General features: G+C 45.7%; 1 protein-coding gene across 8 annotated transcripts in view; it reads left to right on the forward strand.

Annotated features, from left to right (window-relative positions):
- LOC120903809 (receptor-type guanylate cyclase Gyc76C-like) overlaps window positions 1–25,471 on the forward strand; it is a 58,508-nt gene that overhangs the window by 11,519 nt on the left and 21,518 nt on the right. For 2 of the 8 annotated variants that reach the window (XM_040313430.1, XM_040313432.1), the window contains exon 2: window positions 3,545–4,658. The gene's annotated coding sequence lies outside the window, so the exon portion shown is untranslated. Of the gene's footprint in view, window positions 1–2,150; window positions 2,978–3,544; window positions 4,659–25,471 lie in introns of all 8 variants that reach the window. The other 6 variants (XM_040313425.1, XM_040313426.1, XM_040313424.1 and 3 more) reach the window with 6 other exon arrangements.

Below are 25,471 nucleotides of genomic sequence, written 5' to 3' on the forward strand. Positions count from 1 at the left end.
ACCTTTACCGGTGCAATACGGCCTTAAACCTGGCGATCGGACACGCAAATTTAACGACCACCGGCTAAAATAGCTATAATTAGCCGCTCCATTCACAGTGCCGTGCCATTCAAATGGTGAAATAGAGCCATCTACGTACGCCATTCGGGCTGGATTGTGTGCGTTTTTTTGTGAATGAATATGTAAAATAGTTTGCCATCGCGGGTGAAGCATTCAACGCCATTGAGGAGACACCGATGGCCTAGAAACAAAAACAAATCTCCCGAAAAAAAACAGCCACCTCACAAACCGGTTATCGGTTTAAGAAATGGTGTCAATTAACGAAAATATCCCACCTTATCTTATTCGTTTACAGAAATAGCTTAACGTTGAAGCGTCGTTTTTACGGATGGGCGTGCAGGTTCAGCAAAGTAATAGTGTCGTTTTGAATGCGCCTCTGCTTGATAAATGATCGTTGGTGAACTTGATGGGGAGTGTTAAGCAAAGTGTTTGGTGGTGTACGGGTGGTCTTTGGGGGAGATTTTGTGAAACAAAGCTAGGGCATCAACGATGACATTAATTCCAACGCATCTGGGAATTGAAACATTCAACAGATTTGTAACTAAATGACCTGTTACAAGGGATGATGGAACAGCGACGGACTGGAATGTTGGAGTGTTTTACTGGAATAGGCTGAAGCTTAATTCTATTTAGCCTTTTATGTGTTCTAGCTATTTTTAACAGAGTCATAGAAAGTCATTTTTATGACATAAAAGAGCTTAGCGAGACTAACGTTCGATGACAAGAGCTTACCAATGGCAGTGGCCAATTTCCTTTTCAATGTTTGCGCTTTCGGGAGATTTTTACATGGTTCAATGTCTCTTTAGATGTCTCTATGTAAGCTCCAGTGCTGAGTGAACGTTTGATGCACCTTCGTTTGATGCTGAGTGAACGTTTGATACACTATAGTCTTGATAGATACTTTCATTGGAACACTTTTTACTTTGAATATGATTTCTGAGGTCTTCATCCCTGATGGAGGGATGGTCTTGTCTTGCATCAAGTTGAATAACCCCTTATTCCTAGTGAAGGTTAGGCAGCAACAGATTTGTTCCTGGATTTACAAGTAAATGATGTCTACAGATCTCATCAGACAAATATCAATTCCTGGATATTGAATTAAGGCAGTAGTAGACGTGTTTGATTGAGAAGTAAGTCAGGGTTCTACTTGGATTTTAGGAGAAATCAATATCCCAGATTTGTTCCAGGATGTTATAAGGGAATAATGTCTACAGATCTCATCAGACAAATATCAATTCCTGGATATTGGATACAGGCAGTAATAGAAGCGTTTGATAGGGAAATAATCCAGGGTTCTACTTGGATTTTAGTAGATATCAATCTCTCAGATTTGTTCCAGGATGTTATAAGTGAATAATGTCTACAGATCTCATTAGACAAACATCAATTCCTGGATATTGGATTAGGGCAGTAGTAGAAGCGTTTGATTGGGAAGTAAGCCAGAGTTTTGCTTGTGTTTTAGGAGACATTCCTATGTCTGTATAATCTCTAGCTTAAACTAGCCAATGGTTTTTGCTCACAAGGCTCTAATGTTCCTCCAAAAACGCATTCAAGCTCAACCTGCAGAGTCGTAAAACATTCTCCATAGCGTAAGCTCTCTTAATCGCGCAAATTAACATCGTCTCATTCGGCTAATTCAAGGTCAGAATCTTGAGAGAGAGAAAGAGAGAGAAAACGAAAGAAATAATTTGCCATCTTACACGCAGTTTGTAAAAACCCCTCCGTAGAACTGTTTCCCGTTGATAAGAGCATCCCATTTTTAGCATGAAATTTTTGCGCACCCGATTATAAATTACTCCTCCTCTCCGCCAATCCTTCCTTTCCTTGTTGAAGCTCACGAAAAAAAAGGTGGCGAGTAGGCAGGGAAGACACCAAATTGAGCAAACAATAAACACTTAAAACCCTCTTCCCTCTTCCCTAGCAATTGCCCTACCAATCGCCGGCCTCGTGTGTGTTGCAGGGTCGGTCAGTTCGCCCGGCAATAGTTTGGGCTTGGCTCGAACAAGATCGTCGTTCTCTCGTCCCACCATATCTGTTGTGTGTGAGTGTTGTTTTTACTCATCTTTTCCATCTTTCTGGTTTATTTTTAGCTCAACACCCCACCACACCGTGCCACCACCATGCCGCCCTTCCTGGGTACGGATCGCTGAAGTAGACGGCCCTTCCGACCCAAACACTCCCCCCCAAAAATGCCCCCGCTCGTAACGAGAGAGAAAGTGTGCGTGCGGGTTAACGCTCACTCGGAGCGCCGGGATCTGAGCCTTCTTCTCCGGTTCGTGTGACCGTGTGTGTGTGTGTGTGTGGGCACACGCAATTGCCTAAGATGAGTTCGACGACGGCCCAAAGACCCTAAGAAGCGGATGCGAGACGCCACCCAATAGGCCACCACGTCTGTCCCCGCCTCAGAACGGGAGAACCCAACGGGCAGCAGCTTAATTTCGCTCTCGCAGCCATCGCTTTCTATAGCAGCAAAGAAAAACTGCTCTCTCAAGCAAATGCTCTCGATGATCTTCCCTTGCTTCATCCCCCAAAGCGTGAGAGAGAGCGCACACTTCTCAACCCCCGACAGAGTGAGAGCGAAATTGCGTGCGCGTTCCCTGGGTAGTAGTGGCGTGCGTTCTCTTGCACCACCGCCAGAAACGACGCATCTCCCGTGGGAAACGGATCGTTCGATCATTCAGTGTGTGCTGGCGAGGCGCGCGCCCGCTCGTATGTGTGTTTGCCCTGTAGATTTTTGTTGTTGTGGCGGGCCTGAGCCGGGTGTGTTACGAGTGTGTGTCTCTCACTCGCCGGCCTGTGTGTCTGTGTGTGTGTGGGTATGTTTCCGTGGAGAGTTGGCGTGAAGCAAACAACGGGTCGCGGAGCGGAAATATCGTGACGTTATCGGTTCAGTTCTTAGCGCGAGTATGTTCTCTGAGTGAGTGTGTCACACTTCATGTGGCTGATCGTGTGGACTACAAAAGGCCCCCCCTTCCCGGCCCCGATTAAGTGGACGATCTTTACAAGCGTTAGGCAAAATATTGTGTGTGAAACTGCTCCCTTGCGGAAAGGGAAAAGCGTGCACAGAGAAATGGAATTTTGCATGTTTGCTTAATTGTCACCGTACCATCTCAGATCGGCTATCTTAATCTTGTGTGCAGCAGATTAATCAACGCAAACCCTTCCCCGAACGCAACGCAAACTTATCATCCCTCTTTGTCTCTCTCACTCTCTCTTTCTCTCTTGCGCTACGTGTCTTTTGCAGCAAGAACGGAAGAACGGCTGAGTTTCTTCTGGGTTTACTCTTGTCTGCTTCCACTTCTGGGTTTACTCTTGTCCGCCCCTTCCCCCCTTTCCACCCCACCCTCTATGGATCAGTCTCGATTCGGTCCCAGTCCAGCTCTTCGCATTTGTTTCTCACGATCACGTCTTGGCCCGTGTCCGTCCGTCTTGCGGTTCTATTGTTCTCTTTTGCTCATCTTTTCCTTATCCTCTCCCCGCTCAGCAGCAGCAAAGTTACGTCAGTGAAATTAGTGTGTGTGTGTGTGTGTGTGTGAGTGTTTGTGAGTGATTGTGAGTGTGAAGTGTAGGCCTTTTTGGAGTGAATATTCAAGCTAGCACCCCGATTGCCAAACTCAGCCACAACGGCAACGGAAGTTGATGCTGCGTGCCGTAACGATTTGCGTATGCGATCATACGCTCCCGTTTTGCGTGTGTGTGATTTGTGTTTGATGGTGGTTGGTGATTGTGAGTAACACACACACAGATACATGTGAAAAAAGTGCATAGAAAACAAGGCCCAGAAGGTTGACAAAAATCGCAAAAAAGTGTTTGCTGTGAAAAAGAAGTGAAGCTGTGTTGTGAAAGCTCCATGTGTGTGCAAGTGTAAAATTGTGTAAGTGGCTGTTGTGTGTATGGAAAATGAAATGCTAATCATCCCGTGTACGTCCTATGTGTGTGGCATTTATTCTCCGCTGCTTTGCCGTGAGTTCATTCAGTTGTGTGTAGGAGAGTGTGCGAAAAAAGAGTAATTTTCGGCGTGCAAAGTGGTCCAAAAAAAAAGCAAGGTGAAAGAAGTAGCAAACAGCAGGGAAGAAAATAATAGGTCAGCAAATTAGCAAAAAGTGCCACGTATTATCACCAGCATCGGCGTTGAACCCAGGTTCGGGTCCAGTGTATCAACGATCAGCGCAAATTGTTCGCTTCCTTCGTTGTAAAAGGAACGTCTGTTTTGTTTTGCTAATTGGGAAGAAGCTCCCTCCCCCCATAGAAGTGGAGATGAGCTAGTTCCAGCGAGGGGAAGATAGTTCATTGATCGCAACCAAACGGGAGGCGAAAATTCGGAAAACAAAAGTGCAATACCATTCCTCAAGTCCATCAGTGAGAACGCATTCTCGCTTTCGGTGGTCCGTCTGCAGTGAGAGAAAAAGAGCAAAATAAATCTCACTCCCCTCCCGACACGATCACGATCGTGCTGCAGAGTGGCGTGAACAACCTCCTTCCTCCCCTACCCATCTCCGTGCAACCGGCGCCGGCATCTTTCACACCCCACAGGACGACGATTTCACGTTCAAGGCGAAGCGCGCGAAACTATTCTCAGTTCGGCCTTCGAACACATGGTAAGTTTCGGGGTGTTGTCGTTGTGTGTTTAAGATTAGCTCCAATGGGGACGAAGGGGGAGGAATGAAAGTCTAATAAAAAGGCAGGCAGTGGCCGGCTGAAAGGGATGAGGGGTTGTGTCGTTAAAGCACACAAATACACACACACGCACACAGAACAGTTGCAGGGCATAACGGGTGTCTATTTTTAATCCATGTGCTGCAAAACATGTGGAGCGAGCTGCTGCAAGATCGCTCAGTGTGTGTGATTGTAACAGAAGAACGGGGGAAGCGGACGTTGCAGAAGGAAGCAGTGGTGTCTGTTTATATTTTTACTGCACCAGAAAACTGTTTGTGTGGCGAGCGTTTGTACCGAGGCGGCAGGCGGCAACAAGCGGTTAGCTGCAGCCCCCTGCCAGGTTGGGGCTCGTGCATGTTTATTTGTGGTTTGCAGTGTACGTATTTACCACCATTCATTGCGATTAGACCAACGGACCAACGGAGAGCAAAAGCAAAAAGAGTTGAAGTAAAAAAACATAGATTTGCACTGGCCGCTTTGCGCCGCAACGATTCGATTATAGCGCGCTTCGCTTTCGGGAAGGGTTGGGGGTTGTCCGTTTACGATGCGAAATATTTTGGCAACTCGAGCTCGAGGGGTGTCGGGATAAAGATGGGATTGAGCGGGGACCAAGGCAGTTGAAATTCAACTGTGTGTTTGTTTCTGTTTGAAAAATAAATCAATTTCTCATTTCACTTTCAATTCAAATGCAAGCAATTCACGACCAACGCTGAGATTATTGTTGATTGCGATGATTAATTTTAAAAATAAATAAACCAGAAGCTGATGGCCGATCGATGATGATGATGATGATGTTGTTATGCATAACAAGGATTGGTTTTGATAAATAGAACAGCTGAGCGCTTCCATTAACATTCTTTGAACAAATAAAATGGCTCGAAAAAGGATGAAAGTTTTAATGCTAACAATGCCAAACTTTTGTTGTGTAATTTCCTGTGAAAAGACTCTATCATTAGAGGAGATTTCTAGGAATTGTCATAAACGCAATAAGTTTTTAAAAGCTGCTCTATGTATGTGGGATGAATATTTTCACCTCCGGTAGTTTAAAATGTTCAAACAAGCATAAACTTTGCCCTTTTAAAAGGAACACTATGTTCGGTCAATGGCCAGTACCGTTTAGGCAAAGTGTTTTTCTAGCTTTTAGAAAATAAGTGTATCAGTAGGTGACCTTTCGAAAGCGCTTTCCTTATTTGTTTACAATCCTATTTTTCCTCACTCAGGCGGGTAACGATGGCAATGGAGCCGCCAGGTCACCCGTACTGAACGGGTCGTTTTTATTTTGGAAACATCCGCATCCGTATGAATTTGTATTGTTCCTACAATAACTACCCAAAAAAAAACAGAAAGACTGGAAAAAAAAATCAATTACAGAGAGGTGCTTTGAATACAACAGCTCATAAACGGGATGAGAACATAAAGCAAGACCATAAACACGGTTTGCCTTAATATCGGTTGCCATGCGCTTGAAATAATCTCTTTTTTTTTTGGTTTAACTCCACTTTCAAATCCACCCCTTGACGATTCTATCACCGTGCAAGAATAGCTTTTATCAGAGCAGTTGTTAATTACAAAAAAAAGAAAACAAAAGTTCAATGTTCTTACCGCACTCCGATGCTGTCTCTAGTTGAACATCATGTTGATGCTATTTAGCAAAAAGTCGAGTCTATCTTTGCGTCACATTGCACAGCATTCTGCGAATAGCAGCTACACGTAGAACAATGTCCTACGGATGCCTTCAAGCATCAAGAACCACTTTTAAGCGCGCCTCAGCTTCTTGGAAAGCACGAAGCGAAATGGTCCTTCATCGGCGGCGTTGGGTTACGCAAAGCTCTCCTACCTTTCAGTCTCGGGACGGCAACCGATGCCGAGGACTGGGCGACGCCACGTGACAATAAATCATTCCACTGGGCGAAAAGTTTTCGGTTTTGGGCTGTGCAAGTGCCACACCGGAACGGCGGATTGCTGTCTGCCCGCGCATGGTACACGTGGTTCAAAACATTTCTATCCCTTCCGTCCGTTTCTCTTAAATGCCTCTTCATCGTGAAAACTTTAAACCCCTGCTAAGTGAGCAAGGTTGTAGTGGTGGTTTGAGGCTAGGTTTTGTTTCGCCTGCCCGGAGATCTCACACTGGAAACTGATTTTACCCAACTCAGGGGCAGGTCGTAGTGGAAACTCCCTGAAGTATTGTTAACATTTACCGGAAAATGTAGGACACATTCCAGCAAAGGGGAAACCATGTCGGCGGGATTCGCGTGTAGCTTACGGTCGGGAAGCTGGTTGGTTAGTGTTAAATGTATAAATAACCCGAAGCAAATGAAACGAGATGTACGTGGGAATTGATAGGAACGGTTGTAGAAAGTATTCTCAAGCTTTGCCAGCGAGAAGCAACTTTTAAGCAGAAAGACAAACAAAGAGAAATAACAAACATACATTAAAATAAGCAGGCAAATCACTCTCACTTCTTTACTCCTGTAAAAGCTGCAATAAAGGCATCCTTGAAACATAAAACATAATTTGACAGCAAAAATAAGCTTCCGAGAAGTAATCACTCTCGTCGCCGGTAGACTTTTAAGCTGCAAAAGTTCCTTCAAGTGTCCCATTTTACTTTCTACAATGTAGCACACACACAATGGCAAAACTTCTTTATTAAGCTGCTATTTTACAGGTACAAAGGAATTATTAAAACAAGTATTTCCACCCAAAAAAATACCCCAAAAGCCTGTACACGACTCAATCAACAGCGAGTTCATTGACATTGGTCGGTCCTTGAAGCGCTTCGGTTCGGTGTTTTCATGCTTATGATAAATTAAATCGCAGCGTGCAGCGTGCCCGATCGCTTAAGTACTCCCGCCCGGTACAGAGTTGGCTCACAGAGAGAACAACTTTTACATTCACTTTGGTTCTACTGTAGCCTGCAGCTCATGTTCATCGACGGGGAAGGTATCGTAATGCAAGGCTTTCCTCGTAACTGCATGCACGTGGAATGTAACCGTAGGTAGTACAAAGTACAAGGGAAACTTTTCCCCCGACGCAAGGTTGTTGCGCCGTAAAAGGATGCACCGGTAGTGCTTCTGTTTCTAGAAAACGCCAACATTAGCTTACGAGCTGTGCACACTGACGGTTCGGAAGCATTAAAGCCCACCGCGTGAATGAAGCAACACATCCGATCCGAGGAAAGTAAAGTTTAATTTAAATAATTCTCAATTTTGCAACCAATAAACCCCACACCAACCAAACTGTGTAGGACGGAGAAATCACCCACAATGCTCCTTGTGTCCATCCATGACACAACCCTTTAGCCGTCGGTGTGTGTGGGGTAGAGTTTGAGCTACAGTTTGAACCCGCCTAATGGACAGGATCGGCCCCGAAGAAGGCTTGGCACTACTTCGATCGGCGCTAAGCATACAACATAACTGTCAGCCCGTCGGCGGCATAAATTAATGGCTAATTGTTGGTTTTATCGGCCCGGCCAGGCCACACCAGAACAGCAACGGTGAGCCCCAACTGCCGCCTTGTTGGTTTGTTGGGAACCCTTTTCTTTTTATCGGCCTCCTATGGTGTGAGTGGAGTTTTGATGCTTCAAGGATCGTCTTCGTTCGGCTTCGAGGCCGCTGGACGGTTGCTTTTGGGGTGGTGGGTGCAGGTGCGGGAAGGTAAATAAAACCCGCTAGCAACATGGAGGTGGACATCCCCGGCCCGCCGGGGTTAGGGCAAACAACGCGCTGGTGCGCGTGTCGATACGCGTTTCGGTCTCATGTTGCAGCCAGCCCCCGTCGCCCTGGTGGTTGGGCTGGAAAACATCCTTCTTGTGAGCGATTTAGTTGTGTTTGTTAAATGTTTTGAAAGTTAAATAACGAAACAATGTTACGCTAACTTATACCTTAAAGCTCCAGTGGAATAGCAAACAACGCGGGTGCCTTTCGCTCGTAAATGTCATTGACACTACGACACCAAGAGGGGCAGACACGTGACAGATCGCGACGTTTCAGTGCGATGGCACCGCCTGCTTGATAGTGCTACACGTTTGCACAAACAAAACACACACACACACCCATACACATTGATAACTTTCCAGTCCTATTTTTGTGTAGTCTAATAACGGTGTTAGAGAGAATCGCAATAACAACAAAAAAGCGCTCCAAAGTCTCGTCATCGTCAGTTTGCAAGTCGGCGGCAGAGACCGGGCAAGGGTGCCAACTGTGCGAACATATATCGGCGAACAACCACGGCATCACTCCGCCCTATCGTTTGGTCTGTGTGTTTGGTTGGGCGACTGTTTGGTTTGTTCCTGTTAGGTGATAATTTATCGTGATGGACGAGGGTAAATATTTAATTAACACATTCGACAGCCCGGGAATGGAGGAGATAAATATATTTAAGCGGCTGGCTCTCTCTCTCTCTCTGAGAAGGACACATGTTTCGTGGTGTCGCGAATTGGCGTTTTTTGCGTCGTGGTTATCTGGGTGGGCGAGATGCGTTTTGTTGTTGCGTTTACTGTTGCTCTTCCCTGCAGTAGAGAGTGTAAGAAGGGGTTTAACGATGATTGAAATTGAAAAATTCAACCACGTTCCCGTGGTTTGCGATCGTTTCGGAAGTGTTGTTAAGTACGGACGGTGGATTTGCAACGTCGTACTGCTAAGGAAGCGCCCTAAACATTCATCCCTTACCCTCAGCGACAGTGGGGAATATACACAGAACAACAAAGCCTCGATGAAATGCAAACTTGGTAATGCGCACGATACGCGATAAGTGGACGTGGTCAATTAGTAACTTAGGGCGGACAATCTAAACCCACCGCCAGGACTGAGCGCCACCGCCCAAACAATCTTGATTAGGAGACACGGGTGCTACTTGTTGGCTGTTGCTTGTTGCTTGCTAGTTGCCCGATTAGCGACGAGCTTAATGTTTGCTGCGCAAATCATCGATCCACTCGAAGTGGATTTGAGTTGATGCCACTAGTGGAACGTTTTGTTTTGATTAGAACACACGTTAATTAAAAGGTATTAAACATGAGGTTTTTTTGGGTAAAATGATGGTAAATGAACGGAATATGTATGACAAACTACCATTATTTACATTCCATCAGTGTGTAAGTAGTCTAATTATATTTGATATAATATATAATATATCATAAAAGTGAACTAAAATACATAAAACTAAATACAAATAATGAAAAACCTTGAGATAACGTGTGTAGTTCTTAAAGATATGCAAATATACTATCAATTGCACATATTTGACCGATAGATATATACCCACTGATATCAAAACATAACAAGAGGCGGTGATCGAATGGTTCACAAGAGCGCCATCTATTGCAAAACCTATGCAATTACTTCAGAAGAGTGATGATGTCTACTAATGCTCATTTTTTTCACGTCAAACGATAAACGATTTGTTTAGTTTTAATTGCAACAACATTGAAATAACACACACAAGATGAGCATTTGAATATAAATTGCAAAATGTATGTTAAACTTACAGATGGACGCCTTTTCACGCAATTCACTGTAAATCACTATCATTTTCTAGTGCTATCACAGAAAAGGTAAATATTTACAAATGCTCACAAGGTGTTTCAGCGTTGTGTTTGTTTTCCCCGTTGGAAGAAAGTCTTTACCACACACGAAATGTGGGGACGACCTACTGCTACTAGTGCTAGCACCACCATCACCACCACTACCGTTACTACTACTACTACTACTACTACTGCTATTACTCGTCACCCATTCGCATCCTCTCCGTGCACGGGCTTCCCGAGACAAGGCCAACGAATTGCAGCCAGAAATTAATCGCCCACCGGTCCACAAAACCGGTGACGCGTCGAGAGCAAGTCCCAGGGAACCGGCACCTCTCTATGGTCTTCGTTGTCGCTCGTCGCAGGTATGTTTGGAACCGCCTTGAGAAGCTAGTCCCCGCCACCCTTAGACTTGGCTTCGGTTTGCGCGAAACAGGTTAGACCGGGCCGGATCCCGCGGCTTCCCGTGGTCTGCGAGTTGTTGTGATTCCGGTGACACTCTCTGCCGGGGTTTGCGAGCAGATGTCATCCCGGGGAAGTTCCCGAGACGAGGCCCCGTTGTGTTGGGTGCTGGGTGTTGTGTTGTGGAACGGGTGCGAGAGGTCAATGAAACTGCTGCACAGCCTAGGCAAAGTGGTTTTTCGAGGCGCGAACGGGCGCCTCGTGTGCGCTCGCGTGGTTGTGGTTTTGGTTGACTTGCAGCGTGCAGCTTCCCCGGGCACTACATGAGCTCAGTGCAAACTCTTTGAAGTGTTGCAAGTGCAATTTGTGAATATTTGTGCCAGAAGTCGTGCTGGAAAGATCTTCCTTCATTTGGGAATTAGTGCAAAGTTTGCATTTAATTACAATTAGGCTGGAATTTGCAGCAGCACAGTTTGGCCATCAGCTCCGTTCAGCTTTCTTAACCCATCCAGCTGTAGTAGCAAGCCACTGCAATCACTAGCCACTAGTTCTGTACGGGGTTTTTCCTCTTCACCGTGCCGGCAAGAAGCGGAGAGAAATGTGATTTAGAGGAAAAGTGAGGAAGAAAATACGAAACACCCTGTCAACACAACCAGGCACACCGGAGTGCGATAAAATGTAGCCGTATGATAGCGAATGATCCTCAACACAACGAGTGTGTGTGTGTGTGTGTGCTGGAAATGAAAAACGTCCAGTCGTGTGCATTCGAGCGAGCTTCCGATGGCTCGGATGGCTGTCCTTTTGCGACATGCACACGCGTGGCACTGAGGCACTGGATGATAGTTGCCTCCCAGCCCGAAACCGAACCTAGCTTTTGCCACAAGCTTTTGCCACCGGAAAATACACAATTCTGCAGATGTGTGTGTTCGTGCGAGTGTTTGCAAAAAGTTCTTTTTTCCAATCCCAAGTTGCCCATGGAGGATTACTCGTTTCTTGGCAATCCTATTCGTGTCACTTTTTTTTTGCCTCCGTAGAAGGCGGTAGAGTGCATTAATGCAACGCGTGTCGGTGACAGCACGCAGCGTAATGTTTTGTGTTGCGCTTTTGTGTTGCTTTTTTTCTTCCTCTTCTTCTCGTAGCTCGACCTCCCCTGGGGTACAGTCGAGTCACGGTCAAGGCAGTCCATTGCAGAGAGGAAAAATCAAAAGCTTGTTCGTACACAAAAGAGACAAGATAAAGGCATGCTTTGAGAAGGCTTTTTTGTGTTGGATAGTTCTTTAAAACTATCTTTATTTATTATACTTGTTTAAGACAAGGAAGCTTTGTATAATAACTCAATGTTGTGTTGACAGAACGGGTCTAATCATCATAATTGAAGCAAACGTTAAGGAATCATTCACTACACAGTGCAATCGTGCCCTCGTTAGCATGATCTGATTGGCCAAAAATAGTTCATCAATATAACCGAAACCGATCAGTTCCCCGTTTCCTTACGACAGTCGTCGATTACTTCCCCCCGTTCGCCCCGGCTTTGCCCTCCGAAACTTTACCCAATCGCTCACACTCGTCCAAGCGTTTCGGAATCCGGCACAAACCGGCTCGCGTTGGCCGAAACATTTCACCCGCCATAACTGAACCCATCCATCATGCTACTTTGTTTGGGTCTGATTGGCACACGTTTCGCAGTTTGAAGTCGTCATGAACTGTACACGCACACACACACGCATGCGAGCACACGCGTACGTACGTTTTTCAACTCTTTTTTCATTACCATTTGGCGACTGGCCGATTTCCGGTTAGCTGTTGCCTGACGAAGCTGTACGCCAGAAGAGCGAACTGATGATCACCAGCGATGACCATGAAATTTCCGTGCCCGCACCAAAGCACCCGATCGATCATCGGCAGAACTTACGTGCTCCCGCCGTTTTTTTTTATGCTTCCACTGCTGTTGCTGCTCCTTTATCGTGTTTCTCTTAAACGCTATCCCATGCTACGTAGTGACTACGGTACGCAAAAGGGCGGTTGGACGGAAGATAAACTTTTTTTTCTTCTCTTCAACATGCAAAAGCCTACCCCATTCCCCTTCCCTCTGGGTGGGTTCATGCGGTTGGCAAATCAATTAATTTAGTGTAAAGAGAGCGAGAGAGATGTGGCAAAAGACGAAGGGTGGTGATGGTGTACTCTCTTCCTGTCTCCTGCGCCACTGCGCTATCGATCGGCACGGCAGCACACGGGCACGGGAATATCAAGACATTCCGAGACAATGTTGCAAAATTGCCCATTTGACTTCCCGACTTTGCTGAACGGGGGCGGAAGGAGGGGGTATGGTGGTATGTAAAGCTGGTTTTGGACAAACGTGCCGCAACGGCCGCCGAGAGAGGTTCCCCGAGGTCTGGCTGACTTTGATCGACTTGAACTTGACCAGCCCCCACCCTTGGAGGGGGAACTGGCGCGCGGGGTCGAACTCCGTCCACCTCGGGGGCCGACGACGTTGCGGTCGCGCTTTTGCTATGCGCATAACGTTTTACAGCCCCCGACTATTGATTGATAAGTGGCTTGGAGGAAGTGTGTTCATCTCTTTTGTGGTATAAACAAATTTCAAGTAGGGATTCGGTTTCTAGTTTTAGTTGTGTTGTAATAAAAATGTTGCCGTCTTTCAATGTGAATCATAATCCCGAGCCTAAATCATATTATTCTTATGGTATAAGGAACATGAATGTCGAATATTAATTTCCCATATTCATCCATTCAAGGCTCGAACTCGGGATTGTATCTATGCATTGTCGCGCGTATACGATGCTACCATGGAGTCAGTTTGATCGAATGAGGTTATAACGCGTATTGGTTGATCGACCGATATTGTCTTGAAATTTGTATCCTTGACTGTTTTTAATGTTTTGCTCATGTTTCATACTTCTTTAAACAATGGATCATAATAAAATAATTCAATCTTACGTTAAATATTTATGGGCGAAAATCTGCTTAAAAGCACACACTTTTCATCATGAATAAACAGCAAAGCTCGTTGATGCGTATTCCCGAATCTTTGCGTGCAACGATTGCTGGCGCAAAATAAATTGATGAGTCAAGTGAAGAAGGAAGCAAAAGAAAGCCACAATACCGCAAAAGCAGAAGAAGAAGACGAAGACAACCCGTCTCGATCCTCTTTCCTCGATCATTCTTCCCCCTCACTGCTGGCGGCCGGTCGTGGGACGGTGGCACCCGGTCGTCCGATCGATTATGATCAGGCATAAATTATTGGCTCGAAGATTCCGTTTCGTTTCGTCCGTTAACGGCCGGCTAAAGCGAAGCGAATCAGCCTGGGGAGGAAGCTAGCTGGTTTGGTTTTAATTCGATCGGGGACCACCACGAAACACCACCGGCATGCTGGTCAGCCGCTCGCAGTACTCCCGGGGCCTTCGATGGTCCAAGGTCTCCTGTTCCGGGAAGCAAGTCCCCGTTCGGGCGTGATTCCAATGACCGTGGCAAGAGGCGGTTTGCGCGCCGGAACGGTTAAAAGACGCACTGCAATGTACAGCCACAGTTATTACTTAATTAGTGAAACAAACCACCACCACCACCAGCAGAGGGAATAGGGAAGCGGCGGCTGTGTGGCACAAGCAAGCGTCAATTCCCTCTCCGTACGCACGCGTTGCTACATGCCGCGGCGTAAAGATAATTCTTTTGCGGATGACAAACTATGACAGCGCTACTGAGCCACTGAGGCGCGTCCGTCCGCCGGTGTGTACACTTCCGGGCGCTGCGTGGGACAAAATAATTGAATCGCCACCACAATGTGACGGCGTTCTGTGACATTTTGTTAAACCTTATGCATTGTACCTGATTATGCTTTCATTTCATTACAAAACATAACATTAATGAATTGCTCTTATTGTTCATAGCTGATATTAAAAAAGGATCTGCAACGAATGCAAATATCTTCTAAAACCAGATTCTACGCTGACAGTGAAGAAATTTCCATAGAAAATCAATCCACTGTAGACACAGCACTCAAATTAAATCACACTCATGGCTCAACCACAGTTTACACTTGACCTGGCTTCACGTTTTCCCGGAAAAAAGTCAAAAGAAGGGCACAGCCACCCACGGCTCAAATCACAACTTCGATCCATAAACTCTTCATTTGAATAGAATTCGTTACAACAGCAACATCGGAAGAGAAGCAAAAAAATTACTCACACGAACAAGAGCATAAAGCCGACGAGAGCATATGTAAACGAGCTGTAGCTTCGATTTCTCGGTCTCTCTCTCTCCCTACAGTCGATACTTTCGTTAGTCTGAGCCACTCTGAGGCGTGTGCAAGGATGCGTGTTAGACGCTGCATTGAATGTGCTGCATTTGCAACATGGGAAGAGTATAAGCTGAGCTTCTTTTTTCGGACTGGGTGAAGTGAACCCAATCCATCAATCTAACCATTGAGGGTTATTTTTTTGCTGCTCTCCTTTGCCATTGATGCATTTGCCGTTCATCGAGTTTAATGAATTCCATTCAAGGATTCCGGGCAGGCTCGCTTGACGGGCCCAGATGGAAGGGAAGGGCCTGCCTGAACGATCGCAGGGGATAAGAATTTCCATACCGTGCTTGTGCTTGTGGCCTGGTTCACGTCTTTTGCTAGGCTCGTGTTACGGCACCCAAATATATACAGTTGTAGATGAGTGTGTGTGTTGAACTCGTTTGCAAGTTTTACTCACTAACATGCATACATTCTTGCAACGATATCGTTTACCAATTGATCATTTCATGTGAACATTTTTCCCCCGGTGAAATGAAACATACCGCACGCGCTCGCGAGCTGCATGTCCTTTTGTGTTGAACTCTAACATTACTTCCATACCTGTAACGCACCACGCTTTGCTAACGGTGCACCGGCTGAACGATGCATCATTGAAAATTCTTGCCGCACGAGTGTGTAAACTGCCATTTGCCAAAGCGGCCCGGGGTAGGTGGGGGAGATTGAATTTTGCCCACGCAAATGTTGCACGCTTTGTGAACGTCTGAAGGCAGCTTCTTCGATGAGGTTTTGAATGTGAAACATGGTCCATTTTCCACGCAATTTTCCCTTTGCTAGATTGCATTTTTGTGCAAACGACAAAGAGATGTTGTGAGATTATTATTTCAAACAGCAACGCGACAATGGAATGTGGAACGCGAAACTAAAAATGACACTTCGATTACGGTTCCACTGATACAGGACCTCTTTTTCCAATGAATCTGTAATTTAGCTGCGCTGAAAACTGGCTACAAAAAAGGCTCATCCCACAAAGGGCTGCTGTTCTGCCGGCCACCACCGGCCACGCCGGATAGTGCATTGTTTCTTATTGAAATTGGATTCGAATGAGTTTCATCCGATTAGCATTAGTACGGCACCGTCCCGTGTCGGCCTTTGCGAACGTGAATCCAATAAAGAGCCGAGCCGAGCTCGCAAATTGCCACGGGCAGCGGGAAGCGGCTAATATTCTCCACGCTCCACGCTTCATACGGGATGAAAGGAACAGTGTGGTGCAAAAAGTACGGCGTCAACTGTGTCGTTGTCTGTATCTTTTGTTCCAGTTTTAATGTCAATGTTTCGAGAGCTTTGAAATGAGATTGCCGCTGCACACAGCTCACTCGATTGCGTACACATTCTAACTGTACCTTAATCTAGTTCCAATTGGAATCTTTTGTAAATTCGAACTCTCGACTGGGCTGGTGCAATAGTGAGCCACACTGTGCAATCAACAGGTCGTTCTCGAAAAGCGCACTGTTTACGGCTGCTACCGGAAACTGTACCATCGTACCGTCGCCTGTTGCCTTTCTCGCAACCGACCGTGCCGTGTCGGCCAGCATCTTTGACGACCTTTCGTTCCAATGGCGTATGAAGGCGGCGCACGACCCGGGGTTGACGGGGGTTGAGGAGCACGCGGCCGCGAGATCATTGGTATGGGGGGTACCAGAGCCAGTGCGAGCGCCGTCATTCAGTGATTGATTAAATAGCGCTACCCGGGTTCTGTTTCCATTGGCTTGTTGGTTCAATTAGATTCACCTCCTTCACGCAAATAACTCCATCGACACACACACACACACGCTCAAATACGGAACGGAACGGGCACATTCCGTTGTTCTGGTAGAATCGTCTGCCGAGCCGAGTCGATCGTTGGGACGGCAATATTCGTTGATGCTCGTACGAACCAATGGGAGAGCCAATGTTTGCACCTACATTTCATTTATTTCCTGAACCCTCTTGGCTGCTGCTATCCCCCCTCCCGCTCCCGGGCTGCCATCATGATCAATTAGTGTCGACAATCGGTTGTACCAGTTGAATGGGAAGTGTGAGCGAGAGAGGGACAGGGAAGCCCGATTGACAATTTAATTTCGAGCTTCGACGCAAACCGTTTCCCGTCGTGTTTGTGAAGCGGGTGGCCGGTTTCGATTTAACATTTGGTTTGACGTCGAGAACAAATCATCGTTGCTTTACCGTATCGATCAAATGATCAGTATGCGTGTGTGATTTATGATTGTGTGTGTGCGTGTGCTAGAGTAGATGCAGTTTAATTGAATTAAGTGATCGTAGAACGATCATACTTGTCATATTATGCCTGTCGAATGACTATTAAGATGTTAATAGATCAATAGATCAGTAAAACGGCGTGGAGACAGTAATGATAAGAATGATTACAACTGAATAAGTGAAATTATACAAACCTCAATATAGATTATGTACTCCAATTTCATTTGTAATAAAAATAATCCAAATTATCATCTCTTTAGCTCGAGTAATCATAAAATAATTATACTCAATCGATCACGAACGATCCGTCATGCTTTGTAGCGCATCGTAGAACGTTGCGCAAACCCATTCATGCACCACCAGCCACACACACACACAAATTAAAAGCATAGCAATCCAATGGTTGCAGGGCTGTGACTGAGGTTTAGAACTCAACAGCCACAGAACAGGTTGTGTACGATCGCGTCCGAGGCAACGGGCGTCCGAGCGATCGCGTGTGTGTGTGTGTTGTTGGCTGCGCGATAGCCCATGCGGTCCGCATGCGGCTCGTACTTGCCAACGCCGGCCCCGGGGTCGACACCAAACCAAGGCCAGTTATTTATACCGATATCGGCGGTGGGGCTAAAAATAGCTACACTTTTAATAAATTATCTACCCGATTGCTGCACCCCCCCCCCCCACTCCCCCCTTCCCGTTCCCTTGGTGATTGTTGTGTACTGTTGTTTGTGTCTCCATTGGGGTGTGTGCTGGCGCATTCGAACACTTTCGACACTTGAGTCGTCGGTTGAGCAACGGGATTATGTGAAAGAGAGAGAGAGAGAGTGTGTGTGTGTTGCACTGCTGTTGTTGTCGATGGAAAGGCAAACACCACGCAGCCATTGGACGGACCCTTTTTTTGATAGAAGCGTCTGTGCTGTGTGTGTGTGTTTGTGTGACTACCCCAGTCCCCGGCAAAGATGCTTGACTTTGTGTGCTCCTGCTTGAGAACGTGCTCCTCCAGCATTCTCTCGGGCTGGAGTGCTATTTACAGCCAACTCCAAAGTCTTGAACGGAGCGTTTGTGTGCTGATGTCTTGGAGTCTTTCGTGCCCGGCTTTTGCACAGAACGTGCGCTGAACCGTCAACGTTGAGAGACAGAGAGAGAGAGATAGAGAAGGGCGCAGAACGAAGACGATGGATGGCCCCCGTGCGTAAAAGAACGCAATGCAATGTAGTGTTCATTCGCAGCTCATCAGAATAAATTAAACCACTCAATAGCACAGTGGATCGTTGGGAGGGAGAGAAAAAAAAACACACACACACACACACTGGAAGACGACGATAAGTCACCCAGGGAGCACACAACAAACCATCCCCCGGTGTCCCTTAGCGACAAACACACGCGCCTCTGGTTCGATAGGAGGTAAGGTTTGATTGGGGAAGTTGTACGGTGTGCTGGGACGAGAGAGTGTGCGCGCGCCCGTTTGCGCGTTGATTGACTCTGAGAGGAACACATTGAGCGCGGCATATATCCATCTATCTCCAACAATGCACACGATTGGAATATCACTTTTCAACAACGGGGGCACGATCGCCCCTCCCCGCACTCTCCGTTCCGGGTGGATAATAACAACAGAGGCGGGAGAGGTTTATTGTGATTTTTAATATGGGTGTTGTTTATTGGTCATAATGTTTAATCGCTTTTCGCGCGTGCTGTGTATAAGGAAGTGGAAGATATACACAACAAAGTAGGGTTGGATGAGGGAGAGCTCTTTTACCAAATGTCAAAAAACAAACGATCATTAGCACGTGTTTAGTATTATTAAAAACGCTTCACAATATTAACAATCATTTCGATATTTGTCCGGAAAAGAAACTTCATAAGAGCTTAGGAAGAGAATTGAACCAATACCGTTTGCTGTGGTTACTCGACAGTTTCGCATGACGCCATGGGGACGCTCGTAGTACTGGAAGATTAATTAGCGTATAAGACAAGTCGCAAAGGATGTTTAAATACGAAAAGATTAGCCTACGTGGATTGAAGGAAGCTTTTAGATGCTTGCGAGGATAATTCAATTTTATTATTATGTTATTTTTTGGACTGGTTTTCCTAAATTGATATTGGCGCCATATGGTGACGAATTAACGTGCCCAAGATCAAGATGCTTGGGTTCATTTTATGACCTCTAATCATATTCTGATTTGTTTTATACCCCTACTTCCAAACAATTCTTAAAATTAATCGTCCTAAAACACATTTTCATCATTTAGAGTGGAATGTTTCACTTTTATTTTGTTGACGATTAAATTGAATTCACTCTAAAGCGCAAGCTGTTTTCCAGCCGAGCGCCGTTTAGTGGTTACTGGAGTATGTTTTTGTAACACTATCGGCGCGACATCGGTTGAAACGGAACCACAATCCACAACACCGCAACACAAACCACAACAACAAAAAGAAGGAAAGAACGATGAAAGAGGAAACCTTAACACGATCGCTCAGCCACCACAGAGGCTGGTTTGAGTATGGCAACTGGAACGAGAGAGAGAGAGAAACACACACACACACTGGGCTCCCCTCCGTACACATTCCGGGTACGTCGATCTCGTTCCATCCATCATGCTGCTGCTGTTGCTGCTGCTGTGGCGAGCCTTTGCAACCGGTTGATCCGGTAGTCACGACCGCGCGCGCGGTTTCGGTACCACGGTGGAGCTATTTTTAGAACGAAAAATAATATTTATTTATTTACTGATACTGTGTCGAGCCGTAGTGTGTGTGTGTGTACGGGTTGTGTCCTCCCCTGTACATTCCAGTCCGCCCGTCGTAGCATCGTAGAGTTGGATGATGAGGGTTTGGTTGGTTCGGCTGAACGGACCTGTTGCTGGAGCGGCCGATTTACAATATATCATCCCCAGCAGCAGCAGCAGCAGCAGCCTCGACGGTCCTCCTCCTCGTGTGTCGTCGGCGGTCGTGTCCGGATGATTAACGTTTGGCGATGATGGGAGGGCTTTTGTTGTGTGGCCTCCCTGCCATGGTTGGTGTGGATTTTGGAGATGGCCACGAGTGTTTTGTGGTACACACACTCACACAGCCATTGCCAGACAGTGGCAGTGAACTCTCCAAGAGGGAGCACCTGGAATAAGGGTTTGGTTTTTGGTATGGACGACCTCAACGACTTGCCCTTTGAGGGTTAAAACACATGAACACATGCAGTTTTTTTATGTGCTCCTATCAATTCCTGTCAATGAATCTCCTTGAACTATTCTTCTTTTGCTGTGAAATCGAAAACAGCTCGTACCCCTTCTTCCCATACCACTCCAAACCTTGTTTGCTTGTACAGCTGTAATTGAAATGGGTACAAACAGCGCGGTAGAGAAAAAAAAACGGCACAATGACGACGAGCTCCATGGAAACGACATGGCCGATATTTTTAGCGCCAACGTGTACGCCCGCTGTACGGCAGCTTCATTTCATATTCCTGTCAACGACACTGCCGGACACAGCCAACCGCAAACGGATCTGCCGCGCACCAAACAATACGATCCACTGTGGCGGTAGTGTTTGTGCGTGAATGGAATTTGTCAAAAGCACTGCCGGGCCCCGTGTGGACTGACCCTATGATAAAAAACACAGTCAACAAGGATGTTGCTTGGAAAGTGGTGCGCACCGTGTCTGCGATGGGACAACCAGCCCTCTCCCCTTCCCATTGTATTAGCATAAAGTCGCGCGCGCACGGCCTCAAAAGCACCAATGGGGCGCGGGTGATTGATGTGTGGTTCGTGGAAGAATTTTTGATGTTCAAAGACAAAAAACAAACAAAAAAAAAACAGCCACGCTCTTGAAGAATGGAAGCGCGAATGGGAGTGGATTGTGTAATGTGTACAAAAAAGGGGGATAAAATACACATTTGGGAAGGAAAATAAAATAAAAGAGAGAAAGAGAGAGAGAGAAAGGAAAACGATAAACATGCTCAAATCAAAATCAAATTAAAAAAGGCGAACGCTTTCACATCAAACGATCGTGAGACGCCGGGTGACGTCAAACCGGCCGGGTATAGCCAGAGAACTGTTTATAATTACACCTAATGACGTTCTAGGTGTAAATTACTAGAATGGAGAGGGGCTCCGACCAAAGCTTCTAAATAATCCTCAAATTGAGATTTAATGATAGATGATGTGGAGCAATTTTCGAATCAAATGGGACTTTTGGTGCTTAAACTTTAATTACTGTGATTTACATCGTTGTTGATTAATGTTGGCATTATGATTGGGTGATGGCAATAAATTAAACATCCATATTGAATTTTTCAGTAGGTAAATGGCCATCAATATAATATAAATTATTTAATTTTCTCATCATCGATTACACAACAAAGTCAACGTGTATGCGCTTTCAATTGGAAAAAAAATCACCAAAATTCAATCATATCACCATAAAATCCCAAAATCTCATTCGAATGTAGTAAACAAAGACAGCGCAAACGGGAAGGCATATGCGCACACCCGTGCGCTCTCTTGCGACAGGCCAACGAAACCTCAATTTTGGGTTAAACCCCCCCCCACCCACTCTCCCGTCCCGTCGCAAAACGTGCACCACGAAACGCTAAATGTTATTTTTACCAATCCGGTTTTGCGCTTTTGTCTGTCGTCCGTTTGTCGTCACCCATCGTCGTCTAGCGGGGTTGTACGCACCTTTCGCCCGAGAGGACCTTCGCCGTCTTCTCTTCCTGGGCGGGAGAGCGAGCAGGACTCAAAAGACAAGCTTCCACACCGGCAGCTTCCAGCGTGTTTCGAATTTTAGTGGTCATTGATGATATTCGGCTCGGTGTATTTTCGTGGTCACGGCAACGATCATCATTGGCGCGGTGACCGTGGTGTTGGTGGTGGTCGTTGCCGTTGTTTGGTATGCCGCACCGAAACCAGGCACCGCCTGCTGGCTGTGTACAGTGCTGTGCTTATTTATGGGTGCATGGAGAGGTTTTTAAACTTATTGAAGATTTAAATTTAATAATTGTTGTGTTCGGATTTGGATATGTGACGCGAACACAATTAATACAATTAAAACTTATATATTAACAAATAAAATTATCAATCACGACACACGTCTGCTCGCAACCAAGCCCGAATCAAGAGAGACCGATCTGTCCATCTCCCAAGCCCTGCACGGCTCTCCGAATTCCAATCCTAATCAATCTGCTCTCATTACACAATTACACCTAATTTGCCGCCTTCCTAGCATCATGGTCCGACACCGGTCATGAGCCAGGGGAGTACAACTCGCAGCCACAACATCTCCTTCCCTTAATTCAGTTGGTACGGTTCAAATCTACAAGCCGGTCTTCTAACACGAGAAGAGCGGCGAGAATATCGTTCCAACTGGCATGCACTACTATGACTTTGCCGCGATAGTATATCTAATGGCAGTTTAGCATTTTTCCTGATCATTGGTCGGATTACACTTTCGTAGTTGATTTATATGCCGTCTATACCTACGGTTATCACCAGTATTGATCTCATACCTAACATTTCCTATACGTTTAGTTACTTTGCCGGAAATCCATATATAATTATTTTGCATGAAATATTTCATATATATCAATTCGCCTACATGCAACCTCGGTGTAACATCGACCGGTTTAATCTCCCCATAACTAGGTTTAATTAAAAGTGACTTTGGCCAATTTACTATTTGGTCTTTTGATGATGCTTGTACTGCGACCTGACATGTATTACAATTGTTAACCACCTTAGCTATGTCTGTTTCTATTAATGGCCAGTAAATGCAACAACGCGCTTTTGCTTTCATATTAATTATGCCTGGATGACCCTTATGCAGCTGGTCAAGGCATCGCTTCTGTAGTGCATTTGGTATTACTACCCTCGCTCCAAATATTATGCACCCTTTTTCTATAGTTAAGCCATCTTTAACGTTGTAAAAACTTTCAAGCTCTTCGTTAAATGGAATTTCACACGGCCAGCCATTCTTTACATAATCGTATAATCTGCTAAGTATTGTATCTCTACGCGTAGCATCGGCAACTTCCTCATGAACCATCGGAATTGCGTTTAAATAATCGTTTGCTACACACTTTAAATCATCATCTATCTGCACATTGGCGATCATACCTTCTATATCAGGATATTTATGGTTATTAATCATTAATTGGCTTGAAAATGCATCCATTGGAATTGAACCTAGCTTCAAAACATCAACCAAATCTGCGCCAAGAAGCATCAGGTTAATTTCTGTAACCCGTATTGTCGCCTGCGCTGTATGTTCACCTAAGCTAACGGTACACACAAATTCACCATCAATTGCCAACCGTGACCCTGAAGCATTTTTCGTTAGAACTGACGATGGTGCCAAACTAGGACTTCCAATATGTTGCCATGTCTCTCGATTTATAATAGTTATATCAGAGGCTGTGTCCAATTGGAGACGGACTGGAGTGTCGTTAAGCTTAACATCCACGAAACGACGGTGAGCTTTTACATTTGCCACATTCACTGTCATAACGTTAGTTTTAGAAACATGCCGACCATTATATCCTGAATCCTTTTTACACTTAAAATTCTGATACTGATTCTCCTCTGGGTTGCAATAACCGTCTTTGTGACCAAAACGTTTGCAATCACTGCACTTATTGTTGCGAAACGGACACTCGCTAACCCAGTGTTGCTCACCACACTTGAAACAAAGGTACCTGGGCTTTCTAGGTTGCACTGGTTGCGAGCGTTGGAACCGCTGTTCCCGAGACTGCACGGCAAATACATTACTATCCTGAGCATTCGATTCAATCATCGCACTGTCTCGTTTTAGGTTTATGACCCTATGGCACTCGGCAGATAACTGTTGTAAAGTTACATCTGGCTTATCCTCAATGCGTGCTAGCATCCTAGTTCTCATATCTTTATCAGTTTCGTCTTTTAGACCGCACACAAAAAGCAAACACTTTAGTTGCTCCTCGCCCATTTTGTTAAGCTCAAAATCTACGCACGCTTTGTTGAGCCGGCACGCAAACGTAAGATGGTCCTCACTGCTTTTTTTTACATAATTGTAGGCACTTAAAACGCTTACTTAGCAACGATTCACGCGTATCGAATAACGTTTCGAGCTTTAATATCGTTTCCTCAAATTGAAAATCACTCGCGCGCGCAGGTAGAATAAAGGATAAATACCTGTCGTGCTCCATGGGACCTAGCTTGCGTAGCAGCAGACGCACCTTCGCTGCATCATCGATACGGGCAGCATCTTTCTTAAACAGCTCATCGTAGCGTGAGAACCACGCTCTGAAGGTGATACCGCTCTCATCATCAAAACGAAACTCCGTGATGTTCCTGGAGAGCGCTTCGATAATTTGCTCCGGCTGGAAGCTGGGGACAGTTGGATTCGGCGTATACATCCGCTGACCCAAAATCTGCTTCAATAATTGCTGTTGCTGTGCCATCTGTTGTTGAAGCAATTGTAACGTCTCTGCCATCGTGTTGCCGCTGGTGCTGGAACCCGAGATCATCGACCCCGTTGGCAATGGTTGCGATGGTCCATGTTGAACAGCAAAGAGCGATGGCGGAGGGACACCCGAGTGCAATGGCGCAGGCCGGTCATCTCGCCCAAAATTTGCAGCTTGCTCCGGAAAGGGGCCGGGATGGTGCTGCGTTACACTTCCAATAACTGATCCAATGTGTTGTTGCACCGGGTCCAATGCACTGGATCGTCCAAATGACGAACGCCGCTGATCTTCTTCGGGCTGCACGCCGGCACCGTTAGCTTCATTGGTGCTCATCCTCCGTCGTTTACGTTGTGGTCGCGGAATTTTCGACACGTGGGTAAAATAAAACAGATAAAACGAAAAATATTAGACTCGTCGCCACTGTTGTGTTCGGATTTTTGATATGTGACGCGAACACAATTAATATAATTAAAACTTATATATTAACAAATAAAATTATCAATCACGACACACGTCTGCTCGCAACCAAGCCCGAATCATGAGAGACCGATCTGTCCATCTCCCAAGCCCTGCACGGCTCTCCGAATTCCAATCCTAATCAATCTGCTCTCATTACACAATTACACCTAATTTGCCGCCTTCCTAGCATCATGGTCCGACACCGGTCATGAGCCAGGGGAGTACAACTCACAGCCACAACAATAATTTAATCAAATAATATACAGGATAGTTCGAAAAAAATATAGTAAAATATATCCTTATTTGTCTTAAATTCATAAATTCAGTTACTGAAGTGTAGCTATCATCGAAAAAGGACCAAACTTAATTACTTTCACCTGTTCTATGCGTTTTGTTCGGAAAAGTTATAAAATCACGCTCAAATCAATGTGTCCCCTTTACC

This window comes from Anopheles arabiensis, chromosome 3 (assembly GCF_016920715.1).
Source record: "Anopheles arabiensis isolate DONGOLA chromosome 3, AaraD3, whole genome shotgun sequence".
Lineage (NCBI taxonomy): Eukaryota > Metazoa > Arthropoda > Insecta > Diptera > Culicidae > Anopheles > Anopheles arabiensis.